This window comes from Oryctolagus cuniculus, chromosome 7 (assembly GCF_051225735.1).
Source record: "Oryctolagus cuniculus isolate XC-2025 breed Fujian yellow rabbit chromosome 7, ASM5122573v1, whole genome shotgun sequence".
NCBI lineage: Eukaryota > Metazoa > Chordata > Mammalia > Lagomorpha > Leporidae > Oryctolagus > Oryctolagus cuniculus.
The window spans coordinates 105,713,952-105,723,973 of NC_142873.1; the positions used below are offsets into that span (position 1 = coordinate 105,713,952).

The window sequence follows — 10,022 nt, forward strand, 5'->3', positions numbered from 1 at the left end:
AAAAAATAAAAGAGTATAATTTAAAAAAAGAAAAGAAGACACAGTTAAAAAATGTGTGCAGGCCTGGTCCAGAGTAAATACTCAAGAAACACTGGTTTCTTCTTCTGGTCTCCTTGAGCCCCAGGTGCTCTCTCATCAGCTTCACTGGTAGCATGACAGTAAGACTACCCCGGCGTGCAATCTGTTGCCAAACACTGGCCTAAACACCGCACACACTGTGCCTCACAGACTCATGCCAATCTCACCACACTCCTGCAAAGTCAGTCCTGAAACACACAGCCAAACCACATGTGAAAACAACCTGGAGAGCAGATCCTGCTCCACATACGGATCATGTTACTACCCTTCTGCTCAAATCCTCCTGTGGCTTCCAGATCATTTAGAGCAAAATCTGTCAGCTTTGCATAGGTGAAACATTCCCACCGCCTTGGACTTTCCACTCGCCCTCCAATATTCTTTCCAAGCATACGCCCACCTTAACGTGTTTGCACCTGCTCTTCCCCCTACCTAGACTCCTCTTCCCTGAATCTAGTTCCCATCTCTGCTCCAACTGACCTCATCAGAGGAGCCTTCATTGACCACTCCTTCTCGATAGCTTCCCTCCATCCCTCCATCCCTCACGTCTCTTATCCTGCCTTGAAAACCGCATTTGTCACTTCACACTCATAGTATTCATCAGTTATGTTTCATTCAATCAGATTGATAGGTACCTAAGGAAATGACATTTATCTTTCTTTGTTCACTTCTGTTTTTATTTTACAGCCTTGAGTTGCATGTTGCATGAAAAGTATTTGTCAAAGGACAGAAGGAAGGAAGGGATGGAGGGAGAGAGAGAAAGGAAGGAAAGAAATATTAATATCTTCGTTTTGTAGGTGAGGAGTCAGAGAGGTTAAGTGACTCGCATAAGTTTACATAGTGAGGTAAGTGGCAGAGCAGGGATCTAATTCTTAACCACTGCATGGCTTTGTCACTGTATCACCTCACACGTGCATGAGCATTTGAGAGCTTATTTGCAATGTGGCATGACTTTTAAAACAAAAGAGGCCCAAGTGAATGTAATTTAAAAATGACTCCCTTTAGCAACACCGAAACAAACACACACACACACACACACACACACAAAACACATGCATATGTTCTCTGGATGAAAACACAAATGTTAGAACTGCTTGAATACTACAGTTGGTTTTAGTTCGGTACCTTATTTTCATTCCTTCTCATATACACACTCAAAAAGCATGGAATTATCTTCTTTTCTGCAACATGGGCAGTTGTTGCAAATGCCTAGACGTGGGGTTTACCTAGAAGGCTGCCATCTGGGCATCTCAGAATGCTGACCTATCCTTTTCATTTAGTCCAAGGAAGCATAAGCCTTTAGACAGCAATTGGTAGGTCAACTGTAACATGGTTGAGAAATTGGGGGCTATATGTTACCCCCTCCCACTCTTTTCAGCTTATAGTAAACAAAAAGTGAAATATGATGCCCTGAATACATAAACCTGAGAAGCCAAGTGTTAGAAAGTCCCTTGGGGAGCATTTGGTCTACGCCTTCATTTTCCAGATGAGGAACAGAATCCCTGGGAGGTAAATTCCTACACATATAATAATTATGTTTGACATTTGCCTTTAAATTTAGCATGGAGATATGCCAAATGAATCAAAAAGCTGCGAATACATGGCCAAAAAATTCCATGCGTTTCCTCAGGAACTGCATTGAATCATAACATCAGTTTTCAAGTTTCTAAAATCTGGGTCCCACTAGAGATGATCTCACACCTTGGAAGGGAATTGTAAGCTACTTAGTGGTGTGTATCCAGACTAGCCGAATAATGGCACTCTCCGTGTATCTGGAACCCCTTGATTCAGTCCACCGGTCCCTACCGGGCTCCATCTCAGTTCCAGCATGCTGACCACACACAGCAGGCAGGAAGGGTTGGCCTTCAGCCAGGGAAGAATTCAAATCTGTGCCCAGTGTTGTGGAACAGCAGGTTAAGGCGTCACCCAGGACACCAGCATCGTTTATCAGAGTACTGGTTTAGGTCTCAGCTGCTCCGTTTTCCATCTAGCTCCCTGTTAATGCACCTGGGAAAGCAGTGGAAGATGACCCAAGTACTTGGGCCCCTGCCATCCATGTGGGAGACCTGGATGGAATTCTTGGCTCCTGGCTTAGCCTGGCCCAGCCCCAGCTACTGCAGTCATTTGGGGAGTGAACCAGCGGAAGGAAGATCTCTCTCTCTCTCTCTCTCTCTCTCTGTCTCTCAAGTAAAATAAAATGAATCTTAAAAAAAAAAAAAGCAACAATTCAAGTTAAGGGATGGTCTATTTGATACAGCAGATCCTCTGCATGGAGAGCTTCATAGCTTGGATAGCCAGAGACAGCCTAAACAATTTCTTTTCTTCCTCATTTCTGCTTTGATTCTCTACTTTTCCTCTTGTATTCCTCCTTTGTGATGGTAAAATAAATCCATACTTAATGCAAAATAATTGCAAAGGACAACTAAGTAGTGACCACATTATAACCCCAAACATTAACACTTTCATATGTGGCATTTAAAGTCCATTAATTGAAAAATAATCCTGGAAAAACTAGGGACCTTGAATTGTTGTCATTCAGAATCTCCTCCAAGGTTTCCAGAGTTAATAACAAGAAAGAATTGTAGTGTGGAGAGTTGGGTCCATGGTGGAAAATTTTTTGTAATGATGACCCTGAAAGTCAATCATTGTCAGGCTACCTTGAGACTTAACTCATGGTAGGGGAGATGTGAGGGTCAAGGTTATGACAGGATGGTCATGGGTAAGCTCCTTGAGGCTTCAGAGCCCGGCTACTTGGAATAGAATTCCATCTCCACACTTTAGGCAGATGAATTGCTCAGCCCTGCATAGCCTTCTTTAAAAAAAAGGTCAGACAGTGACTGGGCTTTGGCATAGCAGCTAAGCTGCCCACCTGGGACATCCACATCCCCTATCAGAGTACCTGGGCTTAAGTTTCAGTCGGCTCCTGATTCCAGCTTTGTGTCAATGTGCATCTTGGAAGGTGGTTGTCACAGATCAGGCAGTTGGAACCTACAACCCATGTGGAAGACCCGCATTGAGTTCTTAGCTCCTGGTTTCAGCCCGGCCCAGCCATGACTGCTCTTGGCTATTTGGGGAATGAACCAGTGGATGGGGTAACTCTGTCTCTCTTCCTCTGCTTCTTTGCTTTTCAAATAAATACTCAAAATGGAGACAATAATTCTTTGTAGGAAGACTGCAGGCATCTTATGGAATGGCCCTGGAGAGGGCCCAGTACAGAGTCAACACATGGTGATTCCCCTCAGCACAAGCCACTCTGCCATGATGGCCTTTACTGCTGTGTCGTGACAGTCAGAATTGAAGGTGAAGTCAGGGGAAGTTGGCTCTCTGCTCTGAATCCTCCACACTTTCTGCTGGTAACGTCGTGGTAAGCTGGGAAGCCAGGGCAACAGCGGGCTGGGTCAAAAGCTACATCAACGGGCAGCCCTAGCCCAGGCACCTCCTCCTTCACTGCAGTGTGGTGTTTAGATGAAATCAGGTGAGAATGAGAAGTATGGACACCAAAGGAGAAAGAGGAGGACCAGAGGCCACAGATGGGCAATGTGCAACCTGGGAACAGGGTGTGTGGCACCACCTCCATTGCTCTAGGAGTCAGGGCAGGAGAGAGAAACAAAGCCAGTCAGCAGGTTCCTACGATGGGAAAGGGGGCTTCCTAAGCCAGAAGGTTTGGGAAATTAGTTTAGAAAATCAGGCAAGGATTAATATGTTAAACAATTAAAAGGATAAAGATACCGGGCAAGGGGTTCCACGTGCCTTAGGAGGAGGGACAATGGGTGGTACATCCTTTGCAGGGAGAGATTAAAAAAAAAAAAAAAACGGACTGCTTCTTCTGCCCTCTGTTTTTCAGTGGAAATGAAAAACAATACACACCCTCTCCTCCATAATAAGAGGTTTGGTCTGTGCCTCTCAGCAACTTCCTCACAAACAACCACGGGGAACCGACAGACTCCTCAGATTACTCTTGACCTTGGGAGCTGACCTTTAGAAATGCATTCTGCTTCAAGATCAGAGAAAATCAGACCAAACCAAACTCAATAACCACTTAGGAAAAATGGCTTGTTTCTGCTGGGGGCCCTGTCCCCCTCTCTAATCCATAGCCACGCCATTTAACTTTATAAAAGATCATTTTTACAAACACATACATCAGGTCACTTCTCCTCTAATTAAAACTCCATCGTCCCAAGATTAAAGTCAATAAGGCTTTTGGACAATGAGGTGTCACACAATCAAGTCCTTGCCTACTTTTCAGAATTCACTGCACACCGCCTTCTGGCTGGCTGTTGTATTCCAACTACCCTTAGCCGCCTTCTTCCTGCCAGGTTTGTCCCCACAAGGGTTGCTGCACCAGCTGCTCTGTGTTTGAAGTACCCACCCCCACCCCGATTTTTGTATGGCTGACTCCTTGCCTTTCCTACCCTACCTGAATGTCACCTTCTCACGAACGTCTTTTTGTACCACCTGATTCAAAACCCCTGCCCCATCAGGCGAGAGCGCTTTCTGACATGTTTCTCGTGTACTCGCTCATTGATTATTGTTTGTCTCTCCTACAGGACGTAAGCCCCAGAATCACAGTGCTCTGTCCACTCTCTGCCTTATTGTAGCTGCGGACTCTACAGCACTGCCTAACACTGTAGTTGGGCTCAATTTCCTGTTGTGGATGGAAAGACTGAAGCTCTTCTGCCATCTTTGATGACGTCACCATCTACTTTCCTTCTCATCTCCCTTCCAACCACCCAGGTAGGACCTAGCCACATTCTAGCCTTCATCAAACTTTGGGGCTCCCCCTCAACCATCTCCACCTTGAGATCACCCCGTTCTCTTCAGAACCTCCGTATCTTCCAAGTCTTTTCCTCAGCTCCACAAAGGTAGGCAATTCAATGGTTCAACTCTTCCCAAATCCACAAGCTGTTAGCTTTCTCTCAACTTCATTCCCTGCACAAATCTTTGGCATCATGGCCAAGAATATAGGGCTGCAGTCACACAACAGTGAGAAGGGTTTGAGGGTTTTTTGTTTTGGTTTTGGTTTTTTTTTGTGAGCACTAAATGAAACAACACAATACCTGGCACATTAGAAATGTTCAATAAATATTAGCAAGTGCAAGTCCTATGACTATCAGTATTATAACTGAAGTTTCTTCTTTGCTTGGCTCTTTGACCTTACTTTTCATCCTTTCCTTTCATTCACATTTGGCTCATTTTATCTTCCTCAATTCACTTTATGCGAGGAAGTAGCAATCGTGCCAGGTCTTCTTGGTGGTGACCCAGAGCTTGACAGGTGGGAGCAGTTCAGTGCAGAGAAAAGCTCAGAGTTTTCCAGGTTCCCTAGAAATTTGTACACCAGCCAGTTCAAGGGACTTGGGCTCTAATTGTCTGGTGTCCATAAGCAGGCCTCTAACGCTGTTGAGGGGGCAGAGACTCCCTGAGCAATGTGGCTTGGAGTGAACTCACCTGTGTTTTTGCTTATAGGTGCTTAACAAGACAGTTTCTGCCCTCCTGGGTCATTAACTCAGATTTTGCCATCATCCTTTGAATGTTATAGACTTTCTCATTCAAGGCCTCAGGCATCCGGAGAGGCAGTCCTTGGAAATGATCATGACTAATTCCTGGCCTGGTTCCCTGTAAGGAAGAGGGCTGGGGTGAGCACAAACAGAGGAAGCTGCAGGCTTTCTGGCTGTGGCTCTGTGACCCAGGCAAGCTGAAATCCTGAGACCCTCTTTCTTGCTCTTCAGAGATGTGTCAGGGTCCAACTGTGGGGAAGTATTCCCATAAGAAAGCCCAGATTACTTCAGGGTGACTAGTATCCATCACCTACCATAGTCTCAAATATTTGTTGGGAGAATTTACTAATGAATGAGTAAGGGAACTTGGAAATAAATGTGACTGGAGACCCAGCTATGGTGAGGGATTGGTGAGTCTGGGGTAACTCGGGTGACTTTAGGAAATCAGCTAATGATTGCCACAAACACAGTGGACTATACTACATGCCAGACATGTGCAGGATCCCGAGGACACAGGAAAGGTCTGGGCAGGTCCAGTCCCACTCCTGTGGAGCTTCAAGCCCAGCAGAGTGCAGGGGTAAGGATGACACAGTGTGACAAATGCTAGCACTAGGAGGGAAGGGTGATCTGTCTGGAAGCACTGGAAAGAAGGTATGTTGGGACAGGTGTTGTGGCACTCCAGGTTAAGCCACTGTCTGAGACACTGGCATCCCAAATGGGTGCCGGTTCAAATCCCAGCTGCTCTACTTCTGATCCAGCTCCTTGCTAATGTTCGTGGGAAAGCAGTGCAAAATGGCCCAGGTCCTTGCACCCCTGAACTCACCAGCGAGGCCTGGAAGAAGTTCCTGGCCCTTGGGTTGTTGCAGCCATTTGGGGAGTGAACCAACAGATGGAAGATCTCTCTCTGTCTCTCCCTCTCTCTCTTTAACTCTGAATTTTAAATATATAAATATATATATTTATATATATATATAAATATATATATTTAAAAAAATAAGAAGATAATATGTAACCCAGAGCTGAACACTAGGGTTGGAGAGGGTTTCTTGGAGGACAACGTGATCCCCAGTCAAAGCTTGAAAGACAGATGAGTCAGCCATGTGGTAAGAGGGGAGGTGAGTACAATGAAAGTGTTTCAGACAAAGCCAAGAACATGCACAAAGGATAAAAGATGAGAGAGTGTGTGATGCTGTGCAGGAAGTTAGGAGCAGCCTGGTGTGGTTCAAAGCCAGAAGGCTTCATTTCATTGGTTTTGGACAGAGCCCAGGCTTGGGGATGCTTTAAAAGTTTCCCACATGACTTTCTCAACCATGGTTGAGAGCCTGAGAGCCACAGGCATTAGAACCTGGGTAAAAATGAGGGTGTGGTAAGAGCTAAGAGTGGAGGGATAAGCTAGACAATCACACAGGACCCCAAAGACCATGTCAAGGAACTTGAGTCTTCCTCTCTGAGCACTGGGAAGCTATTTAAACATTTGAACAAGAGCAAATGTGTGGCGTGATCAGACTTGCAGACTTCAGAACACCCCTGTTATGGAAGATGGATTGGGAGGTGGGCAGAAATAGAAGTAAGAAAACCAGTTGGGAAGCTCTTGCAATAGTTCAGGCGAAAGATAATGACAGTCTGAAGTTGACTAGTGGCAGCAGGGATGGAGAGAAGGAGATGAATTCCAGAGATATTTAGGAAGTGGAATTGCTAGGGCTTGATGAAAGATTGGTTGTGGGAGAGAGATGTCAAGGACCATGATTTGTTTAGACAGTTGGGTGGAGGAAGTGCCATTCACTGAGATAGGCATCACCGAAGGGAGGAACCAGAAATAGGTGAGCCGCTGGTTTGTGGATGAGGACATTAGCCTGTTGACTTTGAGGTGCCAGTGTGATATCTAAGTGAGACTTGCAGTCAAAAGATGGTGGCTTAGACTTCAGGTGAAACTTTTACACTGGGGACAGAGATTTAGAAGTCACTAGAAAAGGTTGGGGGTGGCTAAGGTCACCCAGGGGAAGAGAGTGTAGAGTCAGAAGAGGAAAATATTTTCACAGGGTCTTGCAAGTTGTTCTCTTTCTCCAGGTAGACAGCCCTAAACCCATTAAGGGTAATTACACTAAGTGGTAGGATGACTTGTTCTAGCTAGTCCTTATCCAGCATGTGAATTGGCTTACCTGAGCCAATGTGAACACCCGCTGCTGGCCTATATTTGGCCTGTTGCTGTCAGTGCAATCGGATCCAGCTGATTTGCAGTGAAAGGTAGCTGGCAGTTGTGTCTTGTACCTATGGAGCTTGGCTGCGGGAAGCAGTTCTAAATTCCATGGCTCTGCTTAGAGGTTTCTAAATACAGCGGTAGTTATGTGTTAGACATCCGAGGCATTTTAAAGGAAGCAAGTCTGAATCATCTGAGAACGACAGTGCTCAACAACTAACTCAGCACAAAGGTCCTGGGAAGAATTTGCTGTGGAGAAGGGAAGGGTGGGCAGGCAGCTAGTGAGGCTTTTATTCTATGCTCTGTGTAATTGTGATGATATTTTTGGTTTTTAGTGGATGGACTGCATGGATCCAGATGCCCTGTTGTGCCTTCAGATTCCAGAATCAACTGCTGTTGTACAGTCAGTGATCATCACAGTCAGTGATGATGACAAAGCACTTTCACATTGAGCAGCTTCTTTTACTTCTAACAGCTTTTAAGTAAGTAGGGCAGACATTAGCCCTATTTTAAAGATGAGGAAACTGAGTCTTGAGCTAATTAGCCTGCCTGAAATTGCAGAAAATACAAATGAGGCTGAGGATTCAACCAAGTTTCTCAACCCAAATCAATTCCAATCTCCCAATTCTGGTCTCTACCTCTTCTTCTTATTTTTTTCTGTAAGAGTTTATTTAATTGGGGCCAGTGCTGTGGTGCAGTGGGTTAATGCCCTGGCCAGAAGCGCCGGCATCCCATATGGGCAGTGGTTCTAGTCCCGGCTGCTCCTCTTTCTATCTAGCTCTCTGCTATGGCCTGGGAAAGCAGTAGAAGATGGCCCAAGTCCTTGGGTCCCTGCACCCACGTGGGAGACCGGAGGAAGCTCCTGGCTCCTGGCTTCGGATCAGCGCAACTTCGGCCATAGCGGCCACTTGGGGAGTGAAGACCTTTCTCTGTTTCTCCTTCTCACTGTCTGTAACTCTCTCAAATAAATAAATAAAATCTTAAAAAAAAAGTTTATTTAATTGAAAGGTAGAGTGACAGAAGGAGAGAGAGAAGGAGAGACAGAGAGAGATATTCTTCGCTCCCCAATGGCCACAATGTCTAGGGTTGGATCTGGCTGAAGCCAGGAGGAAGTCTCCCATGTGGTGACAAGAACTCAAGTACATGGGCCATCTTCTGCTGCCTTCCAAGGCTCATTACAGGGAGCTGGATCAGAAGTGGATCAACTGAGCCTCAAACTGGCACTCCACTAGGGGATGCCAGCATCGCAGGTGACAGCTTAACCCACTGTGCCAAAACACGGGCCCCATCTACCTTTTTTGAAAAGAGCTTTTTTGATCCACTCTAGAACAAACCAACCACACAGAGGGGAAGAGGATTTGGAAAAAAGCTTGGCAGGTGCCTCTGTGGTTACTGTGTTCAAGACTTTTTATTTTCCTGTTAATCTCATCCCAGGAAAAATTGCACATGCAAGCTATAAGAAAGTTGTCTGGAGTGGACAAAAGGATCAGGAATCCTAGTTCACAAACAATTAGGCCCTAAAGACCAGAAGGGACCAATGGCTCTCGTACTTTAATCCCTAATTTACAGATGGGGAAAAGTGAGAGTCGGAGAGAAACTCATGTGTGATTGCTTAGCCAACCGTGGCAAAATGGAGACCAGACTGCTCACTTGCTGTTATGTGCCCACCCGACACCGCAGACTCGGAACACTATGAGCAACAAATGAGCAAAATAGAAAACACATGGAGGAATAAAGAGCTGACCTAAAAGAAACAGTGACACTCTGCTACACATCTCTCTTTTCTTTTGGATCCAGAGCCATAGAGCTCTGATTGAGAAAGTTAATTAGGAAAATTATTATGGTACTCTCTCTCTTGTCTTTTACTGAAGTCATAGGAGGTAGGTGGAAGTGCCTAGAAGGTAGAGTGGGTGGAATTGGGAAATTGCTCTGAAAGATTTAGCTTAGTGACAATGGGATTGTTGGTTCCACCAGTTTATTATTCACTAGTCACTGGAATTAACCATAATAATAGCTTGCATTTGTACAGTATATTCTAATTTATAAAGGGCTTTTATGACATTATCTCATTTGATCCCACTGACAACTTTGTAACATAGACAAGGCAGGTATAATTATCCTACTTTATGGATGAGAAAACTGAGACTTAGAGAAATTAAATGACTTGCACACTCAGTTATTAAAATACAGTCTGGAGCAGAAACCAGGTGCTCATACTTGGAAAACTTAAACCTTACAAAGATAAAGCAGCAAAA

The 10,022-nt window shown here is 45.1% G+C and overlaps 1 long non-coding RNA gene across 1 annotated transcript; it reads left to right on the plus strand.

Moving 5' to 3' along the window:
- The first annotated feature begins 7,806 nt into the window (after positions 1-7,806).
- LOC149125672 (uncharacterized) lies at positions 7,807-8,758 on the plus strand. Its single transcript, XR_016236747.1, has 3 exons — positions 7,807-7,999; positions 8,103-8,249; positions 8,546-8,758. It is a non-coding gene; the product is annotated as an uncharacterized LOC149125672 (long non-coding RNA).
- Positions 8,759-10,022: the final 1,264 nt, after the last annotated feature.